This window comes from Nannospalax galili, unplaced genomic scaffold (assembly GCF_000622305.1).
Source record: "Nannospalax galili isolate Female #2095 unplaced genomic scaffold, S.galili_v1.0 scaffold2369, whole genome shotgun sequence".
Taxonomy (NCBI): domain Eukaryota; kingdom Metazoa; phylum Chordata; class Mammalia; order Rodentia; family Spalacidae; genus Nannospalax; species Nannospalax galili.
Window position 1 is genome coordinate 179773 of NW_008358943.1, and position 11075 is coordinate 190847.

The window sequence follows — 11075 nt, forward strand, 5'->3', positions numbered from 1 at the left end:
TCTGCCTCCAGAGTGCTGGGATTAAAGGTGTGCACCACCACGCCCGGCCGTGAATAAGAACTTTTTAAAAAACCAAGTGAAACTGTTCTGCAAAGAAAACAAGTTTGATATGGTACTAAGACTGGGCTTTTAAAACTGACCAAGTTCCAAATTGCCACGTGAAAGTTTAAAAAAAATCTTTGATTTATTTATTTGTACTTTATGTGTATGAGTGTTTTGCCTACATGTATGTAGGGATACCATGTGCACACAATGCCTGCAGAGGCCAGAGGAAGGCATCAGATTCCCTGGAACAGGAGTTATAGGCTGTTGTTAGCTGCCATGTGGGTACTGGAACTGAACCCAGGTCCTCTGCAAGAGCAGCTCTTGATTTCTGAGTCTCTCTCCAGGCCCAACTTGGTAGTTTTTGTTTTTTAAGGTGCTAGATACCTCTGAGCATGGCTGCATCACATCCGGTTACACTCTTTTCTAGGTTTTGGATCTAGTCTAGCAGAGGTGACCTTTCCTACTTTGTAACCCTGGATGGATTTCATAGGATTCTTAGAACTACCAACACCAGGCCTTGATGAACTACAGAGTCCGAGGGACTCTCGTGTGTATCTATGGAAGTTCTGTCTCCTCTACAGACCAAGACCTTAGAGATCAGTTTAAGTTGTGAATCAATTATTTAAATACAATAATTTTTATGTTAATGAGTAAATAACTTGTTTATTTATTGTTTTGGGGATATGGTCTCTTCCTGTAGTCTGCGGTACTACTGTCCTCCTGCCTCATGAGCCACCACAAGTGGTATTATTGCATTTTTAAAAAAATGCAAATAAAAGTTGTACTAGAGACAGGACATTGCTCTCATCCTTGTTTTCAGAATTAAATCTCTGCTAACAGGTTTGCAAGAAATTCTTCTAGCAAAAGCAAACCAGTCCTTGCAGCAACATCTCTCTTCCTGGAGAAGAGATTTTCATATTTTCCTTTCATTTTGTTTGGCAAAATGTCTCAGCTAAAATGAGATGTCTGACTCATTTCTACAGCCAAATATTTCTGAAATAAAAGTTTGGAGTTATAAAAATAAAAAAATTAAAACCCAATTCAATTCTAAAACAGTCTTATAACTTGCTGATTTCTAACCAAAATGTTTAGGAATATAACTGTAGTCAAACAAGTGCTTTTAAAAAAAGAGTGGAATCTTTTCCTCGGGCTGATTTTTACAGAGAAGATTAAGAAGAAAAATGCATAAAACCAAGACTCCAGTGGTTCCAGAAGGAAGAGAGAGGCCATCCTTCCTCCTTGTGCTGGATAGCTTTAGTGTCAACTTGACACACCTGGGTTGAAGGAGCCTCAGTTGAGGAATTGCCTCCAATGGACTGGCCTGTGGCCATGTCTGTGGGGCATCTTCTTGATTGTTGAGTGCTTGTGGGTGGTGCCACCCCTGGGCAGGTGGGCCTGTGTTGCATAAGAAAGCAGGCTGAGCAGCGGCCAGGGGAGCAAGCCAGTAAGCAGAGTTCCTTCATGGCCTGTGCTCTAGCTCCTGCCTCCAGGTTCCTGCCCTGAGTTCCTACCTTGGGCTCCCTGATGTACTGTGACCCAGTAAACGTAAGACAAATAAATCCTCTCCTCCTCAAGTTAGTAGTGGTCAGAGTGCTTTGTCATAGCAATGGAGAAACAAACTAGAACACTCCTCATCTCACCTTCCTTCCTTTCTCCCCCCACCCCTATGATGATGCTGTGTCAGAAGTCAGGGTTCCCAGAAACTGTTCCAGCTCTACTGGCCCAGTCAGTCCTTTGGTTTCATCCATTGCTTTTGTTGATGCAAAGACAAATGACAAGCAGCCTTTTGGGCACAGAATATTAGCCCTGTCAGCTTGAGTCAGCAGGAGAGAGAGGCGTCTATGTGCTGACAGCTCAGCTTCCTGTGCTCTGCCCAGCATTCAGGAGCAAGGCTTCTGGAGGTGGACAAGTTTGGCCTGGTGGTGGTAATGTTTCTTTTGGTTCACGAAGCAGATTTCCTCCAATGACTTTCAGATTAAAGGACAGGTACCATAACGCCACTCTCACCTTCTACATTGGCCATGTCAGTCTTTTGCTTGGTCAACATACAATGTCAAAAGCAGGGCGGGACCCAAATGCTCTGAAAAGGCACTTGAATTTCTGTACTGTCCCGTCTAGAGGAAAGGTTGTTTTGCTCAGCAAATGGCCCTTGGCAAGGAAGTATGAGGGGCGAGCGTTACCTGGCCTCCTTCCTGCCTTATACGGTGTTGATATAGCTACGGCAGAGCCGTCCTGTCCTTTATTTGACACCTGGGTTCTAGAACTCATCCTCTTCAAGGGCGATGCTGGAAGTGCCACAGAGCGGTCGTAGCAGGTGGAGGAAGTCTGGGACTAAGGTTCCAACCTGGTCCACATGCCTGGGACCTGAGTGATAGGAGAGACACTCAGGAGGGTGGGAAGGAGGTTCTGGAGGACCTGCTGGATGGAAACAAGGAGCAGAGTGGCTGCTCCTCAGATCCTCACTGTGTGGAAAGAAGCCAAGTTGAGACTGGGAGGCTGTGAAGACTACCAGAATCAAAACGGAGTCTCTTGGGTCAACAAACAAATAAAACCAGCAAGTTACAAAAAAATCTTAGGTAAGAGTGTTAGTGACTATCCCAGAGGACCACCAGCTTGCATGGTGGCTATCACACCCCATTCCAAAATTACTTCCATAGGAACACCTGCCTTGCAATTCTTTACCCATCAAGCTCATTAGTCACTATGGCCAAAGACAGTTGTTTCAAAAATATCTGATGTGAACCTCCTCATCATATTAAGTGAATTAGATTGGTCTCAGAAAGACAAATATCACATTCTTTTTCTCATTTCTGGGTCCTAGATTTTATTTAGATACATAAAATCATACTAGAGGGGCAAAGGGGGCAGTGGAAGGCGGGGTGCCAGGAGGAGAATGCAGTGTTAAGTCAGGGTTCTCTCGACGACAGAATGACCATTAAAAGGGGACCCATTAGGTTGGCTTACACCGTAGTGTCTGGCAAGGCTCAGGTCATGAGGCTGGTTGTCTGAACTGGTCTGGTTTGGTGCTGATGACCTGGAGGGTCCTGGAGAGCTGCTGGTCTTCAGTCTATGTTGGGAACCCAAAGAAATATCAGGGAAGGAATACCTTCGTGGCTGCACCTGATAGACGAACTTGCCATCAAGAGTGAAGGCAAGCAGGAAAAAAGAAACGCTTTCTTCTTCTGTCTCCCTCCCCAGAGCTGGGCATTTATTTAGGGTGGATCCCACTTCAGACAACCTGATCAAGAAAACCCCTCACAGGACTAAGTGACAAAGGACTTGTTTTCAGTTTATTCCAGATTTTGTCAAGTGGGCAAACCAAGATTAACCATCGCAGGCGAGGCACAGGAGCAGAGAGATATGTGCAAAGTACATTACATACTTGCATGAAAATGACCTTATGTAACTAAATATAGGAACTCCAAAAAGCTCTCTTAGCAATTTTTCCCTAGCTGCGTTCTCCATGAATACAGCCACAATTCATTCTGGCACACATAAGCCTACTGCAGTGCTCTGCTATTCTTGCTAAATATTGACAGTCTTCGGGGAAGCACTGCCTTTTCTTAAGAGTCAGGGTCAACTTGAAGTCAACAGAATACAGAACATACAGGAAAACGCTACAGTTCCAGTAGGCGTGGTTGAGGAGGAGGTAAGTACACTTCCAAGTCCCTTAGGCTGTGTTTTTTGTTAAAATGCTGAATCTCTCTAGTGAAATATTGTTTTTTGCAGTTATAAATTTCAGTGTTTCCCAAAATGTCTTTGTTGAAAGACTAGAAGTTTCTAATTCTAGTCACCCATAGATTGATGGTTTTGTAAATAGAATAAAAATGAATTTCTGGCAATGCTTAAATTTTGGTCCTTAAATTCAACAGACAGAAAATGACCCTGTTAAGTTGTTTTAAAATTTCTAATCTTTCACTTTGTGTCTCTGCAGTATTTCATGGAAGACCAGTGACAGCTATGGACTGTCACCAGTGTACAGACAAGACTGAATTCTAACTGGTGCAGACACTGATCCTCAGTCATACGGACTCAGCAAGGCTAGGTGGGATAGGGGAACAGCACCTGCATTTGACAACATTATCACACATTTTATTATATCTTTTAATCTAACCAATAAATGACTACCTTTGTTAAGTCCATAACAACACATGGGTTTTTATAAGGACTGTACAGACAAAAGGAAGTAATTAAAGTCAGTCTGTCACGAGAGCTAGGGAGGATTTGGAGCCAGCCCACAAATCGGGCACAAATCCTAAAGCTCTGCTGAAAGCGCCCTCTGTAGGTTCTCGTTGGGTAGAGAGTTGCGTTTTAGCGCAATCTACCAGCAAGGTATTCTAGTGGTTTCAAGCTCCTGCGTCTCCCCCTCCTCTGGTCGGTGGGGCTGGGCAGCTGAATCAGTGCCGTGTTAAGCACTCAGGCTTGGAGGCACGCAGACTTGGGTTCGAACGTCTACTTATTGCCAGTGGGACCACAGATGTGGCTATTTAAGCTCTTTAGGTCCCCATTTTCTCCTGTGTAAAGTAGGGGCTAATAATAGTGCCTGTTTTTCTTAGTGCTGCTGAAAGGATTAAATGAAATAATCCCCATTAGTGTTCAACAATTTTTAAATGACTGACAATAGCTAGAGGGCCAGAGTGAGCAGCTCAGCTTTAGCAGAACTCAGCTAGTTCGGGCCAGATTTCAAGGTATGATGGGCAGAGAGAGCAGTGGCCACAGTATAACCTTTCCTGGACGCAGCAGAAGAAAAGAACCCCAAATCTCAGCACACTGCTTTTAAAAGGTTTCTGACCTTTAAATTATGGCTTTCCCTGTAGCTATCTAACACTCTCGCTCCTTGCCGTCACCCCAGCTGTGAAAGAGATGGTTATAATATGGAAAAATGAATCGAAGTCCTGAATACATCATCTAAGGTGAGGAAAACTGCAGGGGTTGTGCACGAGTCTGGGGAGGCAGGAGCTCCCTTTCCTCCTGTCTGCACAATGTGCACAGAATATCTGTGATTAAAATTCTTAACACGATTTCAAAGCATCACCTTCCTAGGTAGATGACACGCAAAGGCAGGCAGAGAGATGGAGGACTGATCTGAATCAAGTGGCTCATTTGTAAGGGCTTGAGTAACACTCTATAATGAATTTGCTATTTACTGATAGAGCAGCGCATTCATTTGGCATTAATGGGCAGGCCCAATGTACAGTCATAGTTATTTTATTTAAATTCAAGCTTTGCTACCAGGCAACTAAATTGCCACAAAAGGAAATTGATATGCCAATTTCAAAGGCACTTATTGCCATACTATTGAGTCTCTGAAAAAAATAAATACTAAAAAATAGGATGCAACTATACATGCTAACTAAAGATAATGATGATGCTACTGATAATGTGCTCTGTTTACAAGTACAGCTAGGGAAAAGGGTTTCCTACAAAGGCTTTGGCTCACAAAGGGTAAACGTAAGCCACCAGCTTACCAACTAGCTCTCAAATATTTCTGCCTGTCTACAGTCATACCACCCCAAATGCCCACCTCATCTCACCTAACACTTTTGCTAATTTACATAATTATGGAGACACAGTCATTGCGTGCAATTTTTAATTAAGGTTAAGTAAATTTCTTTTTGAAATTTAAATGTTTTATGTGTATGAACGTTCTGCCTGCATGTATGTAGGTGCACCACATGCATGCAAGGCTTGAAGAGGTCAGAAGAGGGCACCACATCTCCTAGAGCTGCAGTTACAGTTGTTGCCTCTATGTGGGTGCTGGGAACCGAACCGGGGTCCTCTGCAAGAGTATCTAGTGCTCTTAATCACGGAGCCATCTCTCCAGCCCCAAGGATTTCAATGCTTCCCCAACTAATGCCCTCAAGCTCTTCTCTGTATCTGATGGTTTGTCTTCTCATCAGAGGACCTTGACAGTGCCTGGTCTTGGTGGCCCTATGTGAAGTCTGCTATGCCATCCTGACCATCCTCCCTGGCGCTGGCCTGACTGACCACACAGACTGCGGTCTGAGGAGTTGGGATAAGAGTGCTCTCATTCACAAAAACAGATCCTCTTATTCTTACATCAACTTCTCTTATAGAAATTCAAAATCAGTCCCCAAGGCTGGGCTCTGTGTGCATGTGGCAGCAATACAGGTGGGGAAAGGACAACAGATGCTTCCCCAAGCCCAGTTCATTTGACTCCTCCCTGAGGGCCTTCTCCAGGGTTCTGAGAGATACTCACATACTCAACATCGTCAAATTGAAGAGGATCAGTCAGTTCCATTTCCCAGGTCCACCTGGATACTGGCTCCTATCCAGAAAAGAGTATTCCTAGGATGAAAAACCAATTAAATCATGTCAATAATTTATGGCTCCACACAAATGAGGGTTTCTATTTTTTTTTTTGGTCTTTTTGAGACAGGGTCTCCCTGTAGCCCCAGCTGTCCTGGAACTCACTATGTAGACCAGGCTGGCCTTGAACTCACAGAGATCCTCCTGCCTCTGCCTCCCAAGTGCTGGGATTAAAGGCAGGTTTCTATTTTTTTAAAATAATTTATTGAGAATTTCATACATGCATATAAGGTGTTTTGATCAAATTCATGCCCACTCCCTCCCCTCCAACTCTTCCCATATCGCCCCACCAGTTTTTTCTGATAACTTCATGTACTCTTTCTTATTCTTTGATTTATTTATTTTTATGGGGCTTTTGGCTACTTTAACATTCTCCCCTCTGAAAAGGTAACCCTAAAACTTTTTAAGGATTAGATACAAGCTCCCAAATCCTTTTAACATTTTTGGCCTTTGGAACAGAGTATGTTGCTAAGAGGCCCAAGGAAAATTTTTAGCCAAGAAATTGGCCACTTTTCTTTGGGGTCTTTTTACCCTAACTGCCTAGCCAATTCCTACCTCCTATTATTATCACACGAGGGTTTCTATTTTAACTATTGTTGTCTGTTTGTGTTTTGAGGCAGGTTCTTAGCCTATAGCCCAGGCTGGCCTGGAATTCACTTGTAGCCATAGCTGGCCTTAAACTCTTGGCAATCCTTTTAAAATTCCCTTGATGATTTCATTGTCAGCTTTAAGATGGTCTGCTCATTCTCATGATTAGCCTAAATTGGAACAAGCATTTTCTTTTCTCTTTTTGAGACAGGGTCTCACTATGTAGCCCTGGCTGACCTGGAACTTGCTATGTAGGCCAGGATAGCTTTGAACTCACAGAGATCTACTTGCCTCTGCTTCCCAAGTTCTGGGATTAAAAGCATGTACAACCATGCTTGGCCTTACAAGCTTAAGTATTTCCATGTGAGTCAGCCACTGTGTGTTTGGCCTCTCTAACAATAAGTCTGAATTTAAGACCTTTGAGGGACTTGGATTCCAGTCCAGAGACATCACCATTCAGCTGCTGATTATTAGCAGAGTCATCACAAAGAAAAGTCAGGAGCGTCTGCTTCTTGTGTCGGTGACTCGTCATCTTCCATCCTGTCTGAAGGTGCATTTCAGAGAACACCTATGAGGATTCCGGTGTTTGGCTCTGAAGAGAAGACCATGGCATTCTCTGAAATGTGATATCCAGGCCACTTGTACTTTGATTTTGTGGTGTGGGGTGGCAGGCAGGAGGAAGAAGTGGGGACCAGAAAGGGACTTGTTCAGCTCAGCTGGAGCCTTGCTCGGACCTGCTCTCCTTGCTTCACTTAGTGAAGTGAGTCTGTGGAAACCGTGCAGGCAGCAGACACAACAGCACAGCTCAGGGCAAGAGTTCGTCATTCTTGTCACTACAAGGTCTTAAAAATCAGCTTTCTCCTCTCAGGGACCTCATACTTCCACACGTTATTTATCGAATCACATCCATCAAGTAATAATTGCTTTGTTTTCCTTGTTTATTAAGATGAGTTAGAGATAACTGCCAATCAGTTGTGATTGACATATGATAAACAGTGTTACTGATTTGATATAATGCTGTGAAATTAAGCAAAGCAAAAATGATAGAAAACCTGGTGTGCATATTTATGTTTATTTTAGTTAGATGTATGTTTTCAATTAAGCTTTCAAAATGCTAAATATAACTCCCAGATGCTGGTTACTGCCTTTACTCAATTTTTGAAGAATGCCAGAATTGGACTGGGCGGAAAAATCTTTCTATATAACTGGAGAGATACATCATACCTTCAGAGACCTTTCCATGGGGGCTTTAGGACATCAGCCAATTTGGGAATGAACGGCGGGGGCATGCCAACTCCTCGGGTAATTCTAGTCAGGAAGTTCTACCCAAAATGCTGAAGTCTGAAGTCTGTTTTTAGGCAACCAGCAAGCTTAGTTGCTTATCTGACTTTCTAACTATCCCCATTTAGTTTACATTTCTAACCGTGAGGCCATGAAAAGAATGTAGGGCTGAACTGTCTTACTCAGAATTAGTGAGTGAGTTCAGCCTGTGTAAACATTTCTAGACACGTCCTCACTCATCAGTGTCTTAGGAAGAAGAAATATACCTCGATAACAAAATGCCGGGCTTCAAAGAAATCTGCTTTGGATACGGGAGCTGCCAGCCACTTCCCTAGGCACCTAGTGTTGGTTCTCATCTTCAGCTGCCTGGGAGAGGAGGGAAAATGCAGTGAATGCGCTCAGCAGTTTGCTTCCGTGGAGAAGGTGTTTGTGAAGGCATTTGCACCTTTGGAGTGGTTGTGAGTATATTCGTCTGCTGGCTTCTGTCTAAGGAACCAGATCCTGTTTAAAGTCATGATGGGAGCCAGACACCGGGTGGGGAAGCCAATGAGACTATGGCTTTTTTTAAAGAGAAAACTAAGATTCTGATGCATTAGATTATTGACCATTTGTGGTAAATTGATGCTGGTGAGATCTGTCTGACATGAGTGGTTAATTAAAAGTACATTTAATGAGCAAATCCACATGGAAGACTTTTCTCCAGTGATTGTGACTCCACTGCTTATTTAAACCAAACATACATTTGATTGTTTTTAAATATTGATGTCTTTGCTGTTATTACAAAACACTGAGTAGGAGTTCACACAATGAGGGCGACATGTGAACGTGTCGAGCTAATGTCAAAACAACAGCCTGAAGGAGCACTGGCGTCTGACAGGTTTCAGAGCGAGCGACTGCTGACTGGACTGGCTGCATTAGGTTTCTCCTCAGGAGGACTTTGCTATTTTCTGGGGTGTCTGCAGCCTGGAGTTGTGTCAGACTTCACTGATTACGCCTCTGCAGAGGGGGAGGGCATGAACTTTGCCAGCAGGAGGGATGAATATGTAGAGTGTTTTCGTTTGGATCAGGCTGACTGTGACCTCTGCTGAGGCGGATGGTGTGACAGTGTGCTTGACTTTCATAGCGCAAGGCCTGCCAAATAAAACATCTAGGTTGCGCCTCTCATGCAAGGCAAGTCCACCAGCCGGAGCTCAACGTCTTTCAATGCTGCCCTTGTTTTTCTGAAGGGACAGAGTCCCTTGCCTGGAAGTCTGGGTTCCCCTTATTTTTATTTTGTCTAACATCTGCCTTGACTTAAATATTATTTTGTTGAGGGACATTCACTGACTTCCCAAACTAAGTTAGGAGGGGCTGCTAAGGTGCATTTCCTCATCATATGAGTTTTGCCTTGAATCAGATCAATGTGTGTGTGTGTGTATGTGTGCAAGTGGGATGAGGGGAGTCAAAAAATTGGCTAATATGATGGTGGAGACTGGAAAAATCTAAAATCTACAGGATGGGCTGCCAGGCTGGAGGTGCAGGAAAAGTAATTCAAGTTCAGTGCCATGGCCTAGTCAGGTTAAAACATAAAACCAACCATCACACCCATGTAACAGATCACATCTATGGATGTTTGTATACATGAATACCTGCATCTCACCAGGCATGAAGACATAGATCAAGTTTGTTATGTTTTTGCTATGTCTGAGAGCTCAGCACAAAGTAGACTTTCTCTGAATATTTCATTAAGGCTCTGCTCATCTGTGCACCTAACAACTGCTTATTGAATGTATGTTATGCTCTGGGTACTGCTCTCATTGTCTGGGATAAGTAGTGAATGACACACAAAACCGCTCTGCTTTCCTGACACTTTCATTCAAGTAGGAAAACCATAAAGAACTCAGATCACATTGAATGCTATGAAGAAAAATGAAGCAGGGCAAGGCACTGGGGAATCTCAGAGGTCAAGGATATTCGGTTTTGATTTATTTGTTTTGTTTTGTGAGTGTTTTGCCTGCATGTATGTAAGTGCATCCATGTTGTGCAATGTCTATGGAGGCCAGAAGAGGGCATTGGATCCCCTGGAATGGAAGTCAAGAATAGTTGTTAGGTGGGTGCTGGGAATCAAACCCAGTGCCATGTGGGTGCTGGGAACCAAACACAGGTCCTCTGCAAGGGCAGCCAGTGCTCTTAACCACTGAACCATTTCTCCAGCCCCTCAAGGCTATTTTAGATAGACTAGCCAAGTGAAACCTTTCTAAAAGGAGGTTATTTGAGCAGTCTGAAGAATGTTGTGTTTTAAATGAGAAATGTCCCCATAGGCTGATGTATTTGACACTTGGTACCCAGTTGGTGATGCTATGTGGGGAGGCTGTGTAACTTTCAGGAGGTGGATCCTTGCTGGAGGGACTACATCACTGGGGATGGGTTTTGAGGGTTTTATAGCTTCACCCCACTTTGGTCTCTGCTTCCTGTGTGTGGATGAAAATGTGAGCAGCCAGCTTTGTTCTTGCTGCCATGATATGCCTCCCTCCCACCCCCATGATGGACTCTATCCCTCTGGAACCATAGCCCAATAAGAACCCTCTTTCTTCCTTTGGTCATGATATTTTATGACAGCTATGGAAAAGTAACTGATACAGACGTAAAGGTGCAAAACCCACAGAGATAGAAGTAATGAGGGCCCCGTGCAGAGAGAGGGGCAGATGCAAGACCTTTCATTAGGCGTTGGCTGGACACCGGGGTGGCCAAGAGGTATGGGAGTCAGTGGAGGGGTTCTGACAGGGATGTGACATGTGATGTGTGTTTGAAAGGTACCACCCCCTCAGTTGTACTGAATCCTGTCTTAGCAT

The 11075-nt window shown here is 43.8% G+C and overlaps 1 long non-coding RNA gene across 1 annotated transcript in view; it reads right to left on the reverse strand.

The window, feature by feature from the left end:
• LOC103725283 overlaps nt 1-6331 on the reverse strand; it is a 38280-nt gene extending 31949 nt beyond the window's left edge. The window contains exon 1 of the long non-coding RNA XR_001872161.1: nt 6266-6331. This is a non-coding gene — a long non-coding RNA (uncharacterized LOC103725283). The remainder of the gene's footprint in view (nt 1-6265) is intronic.
• Between the last annotated feature and the right edge of the window lie 4744 nt (nt 6332-11075).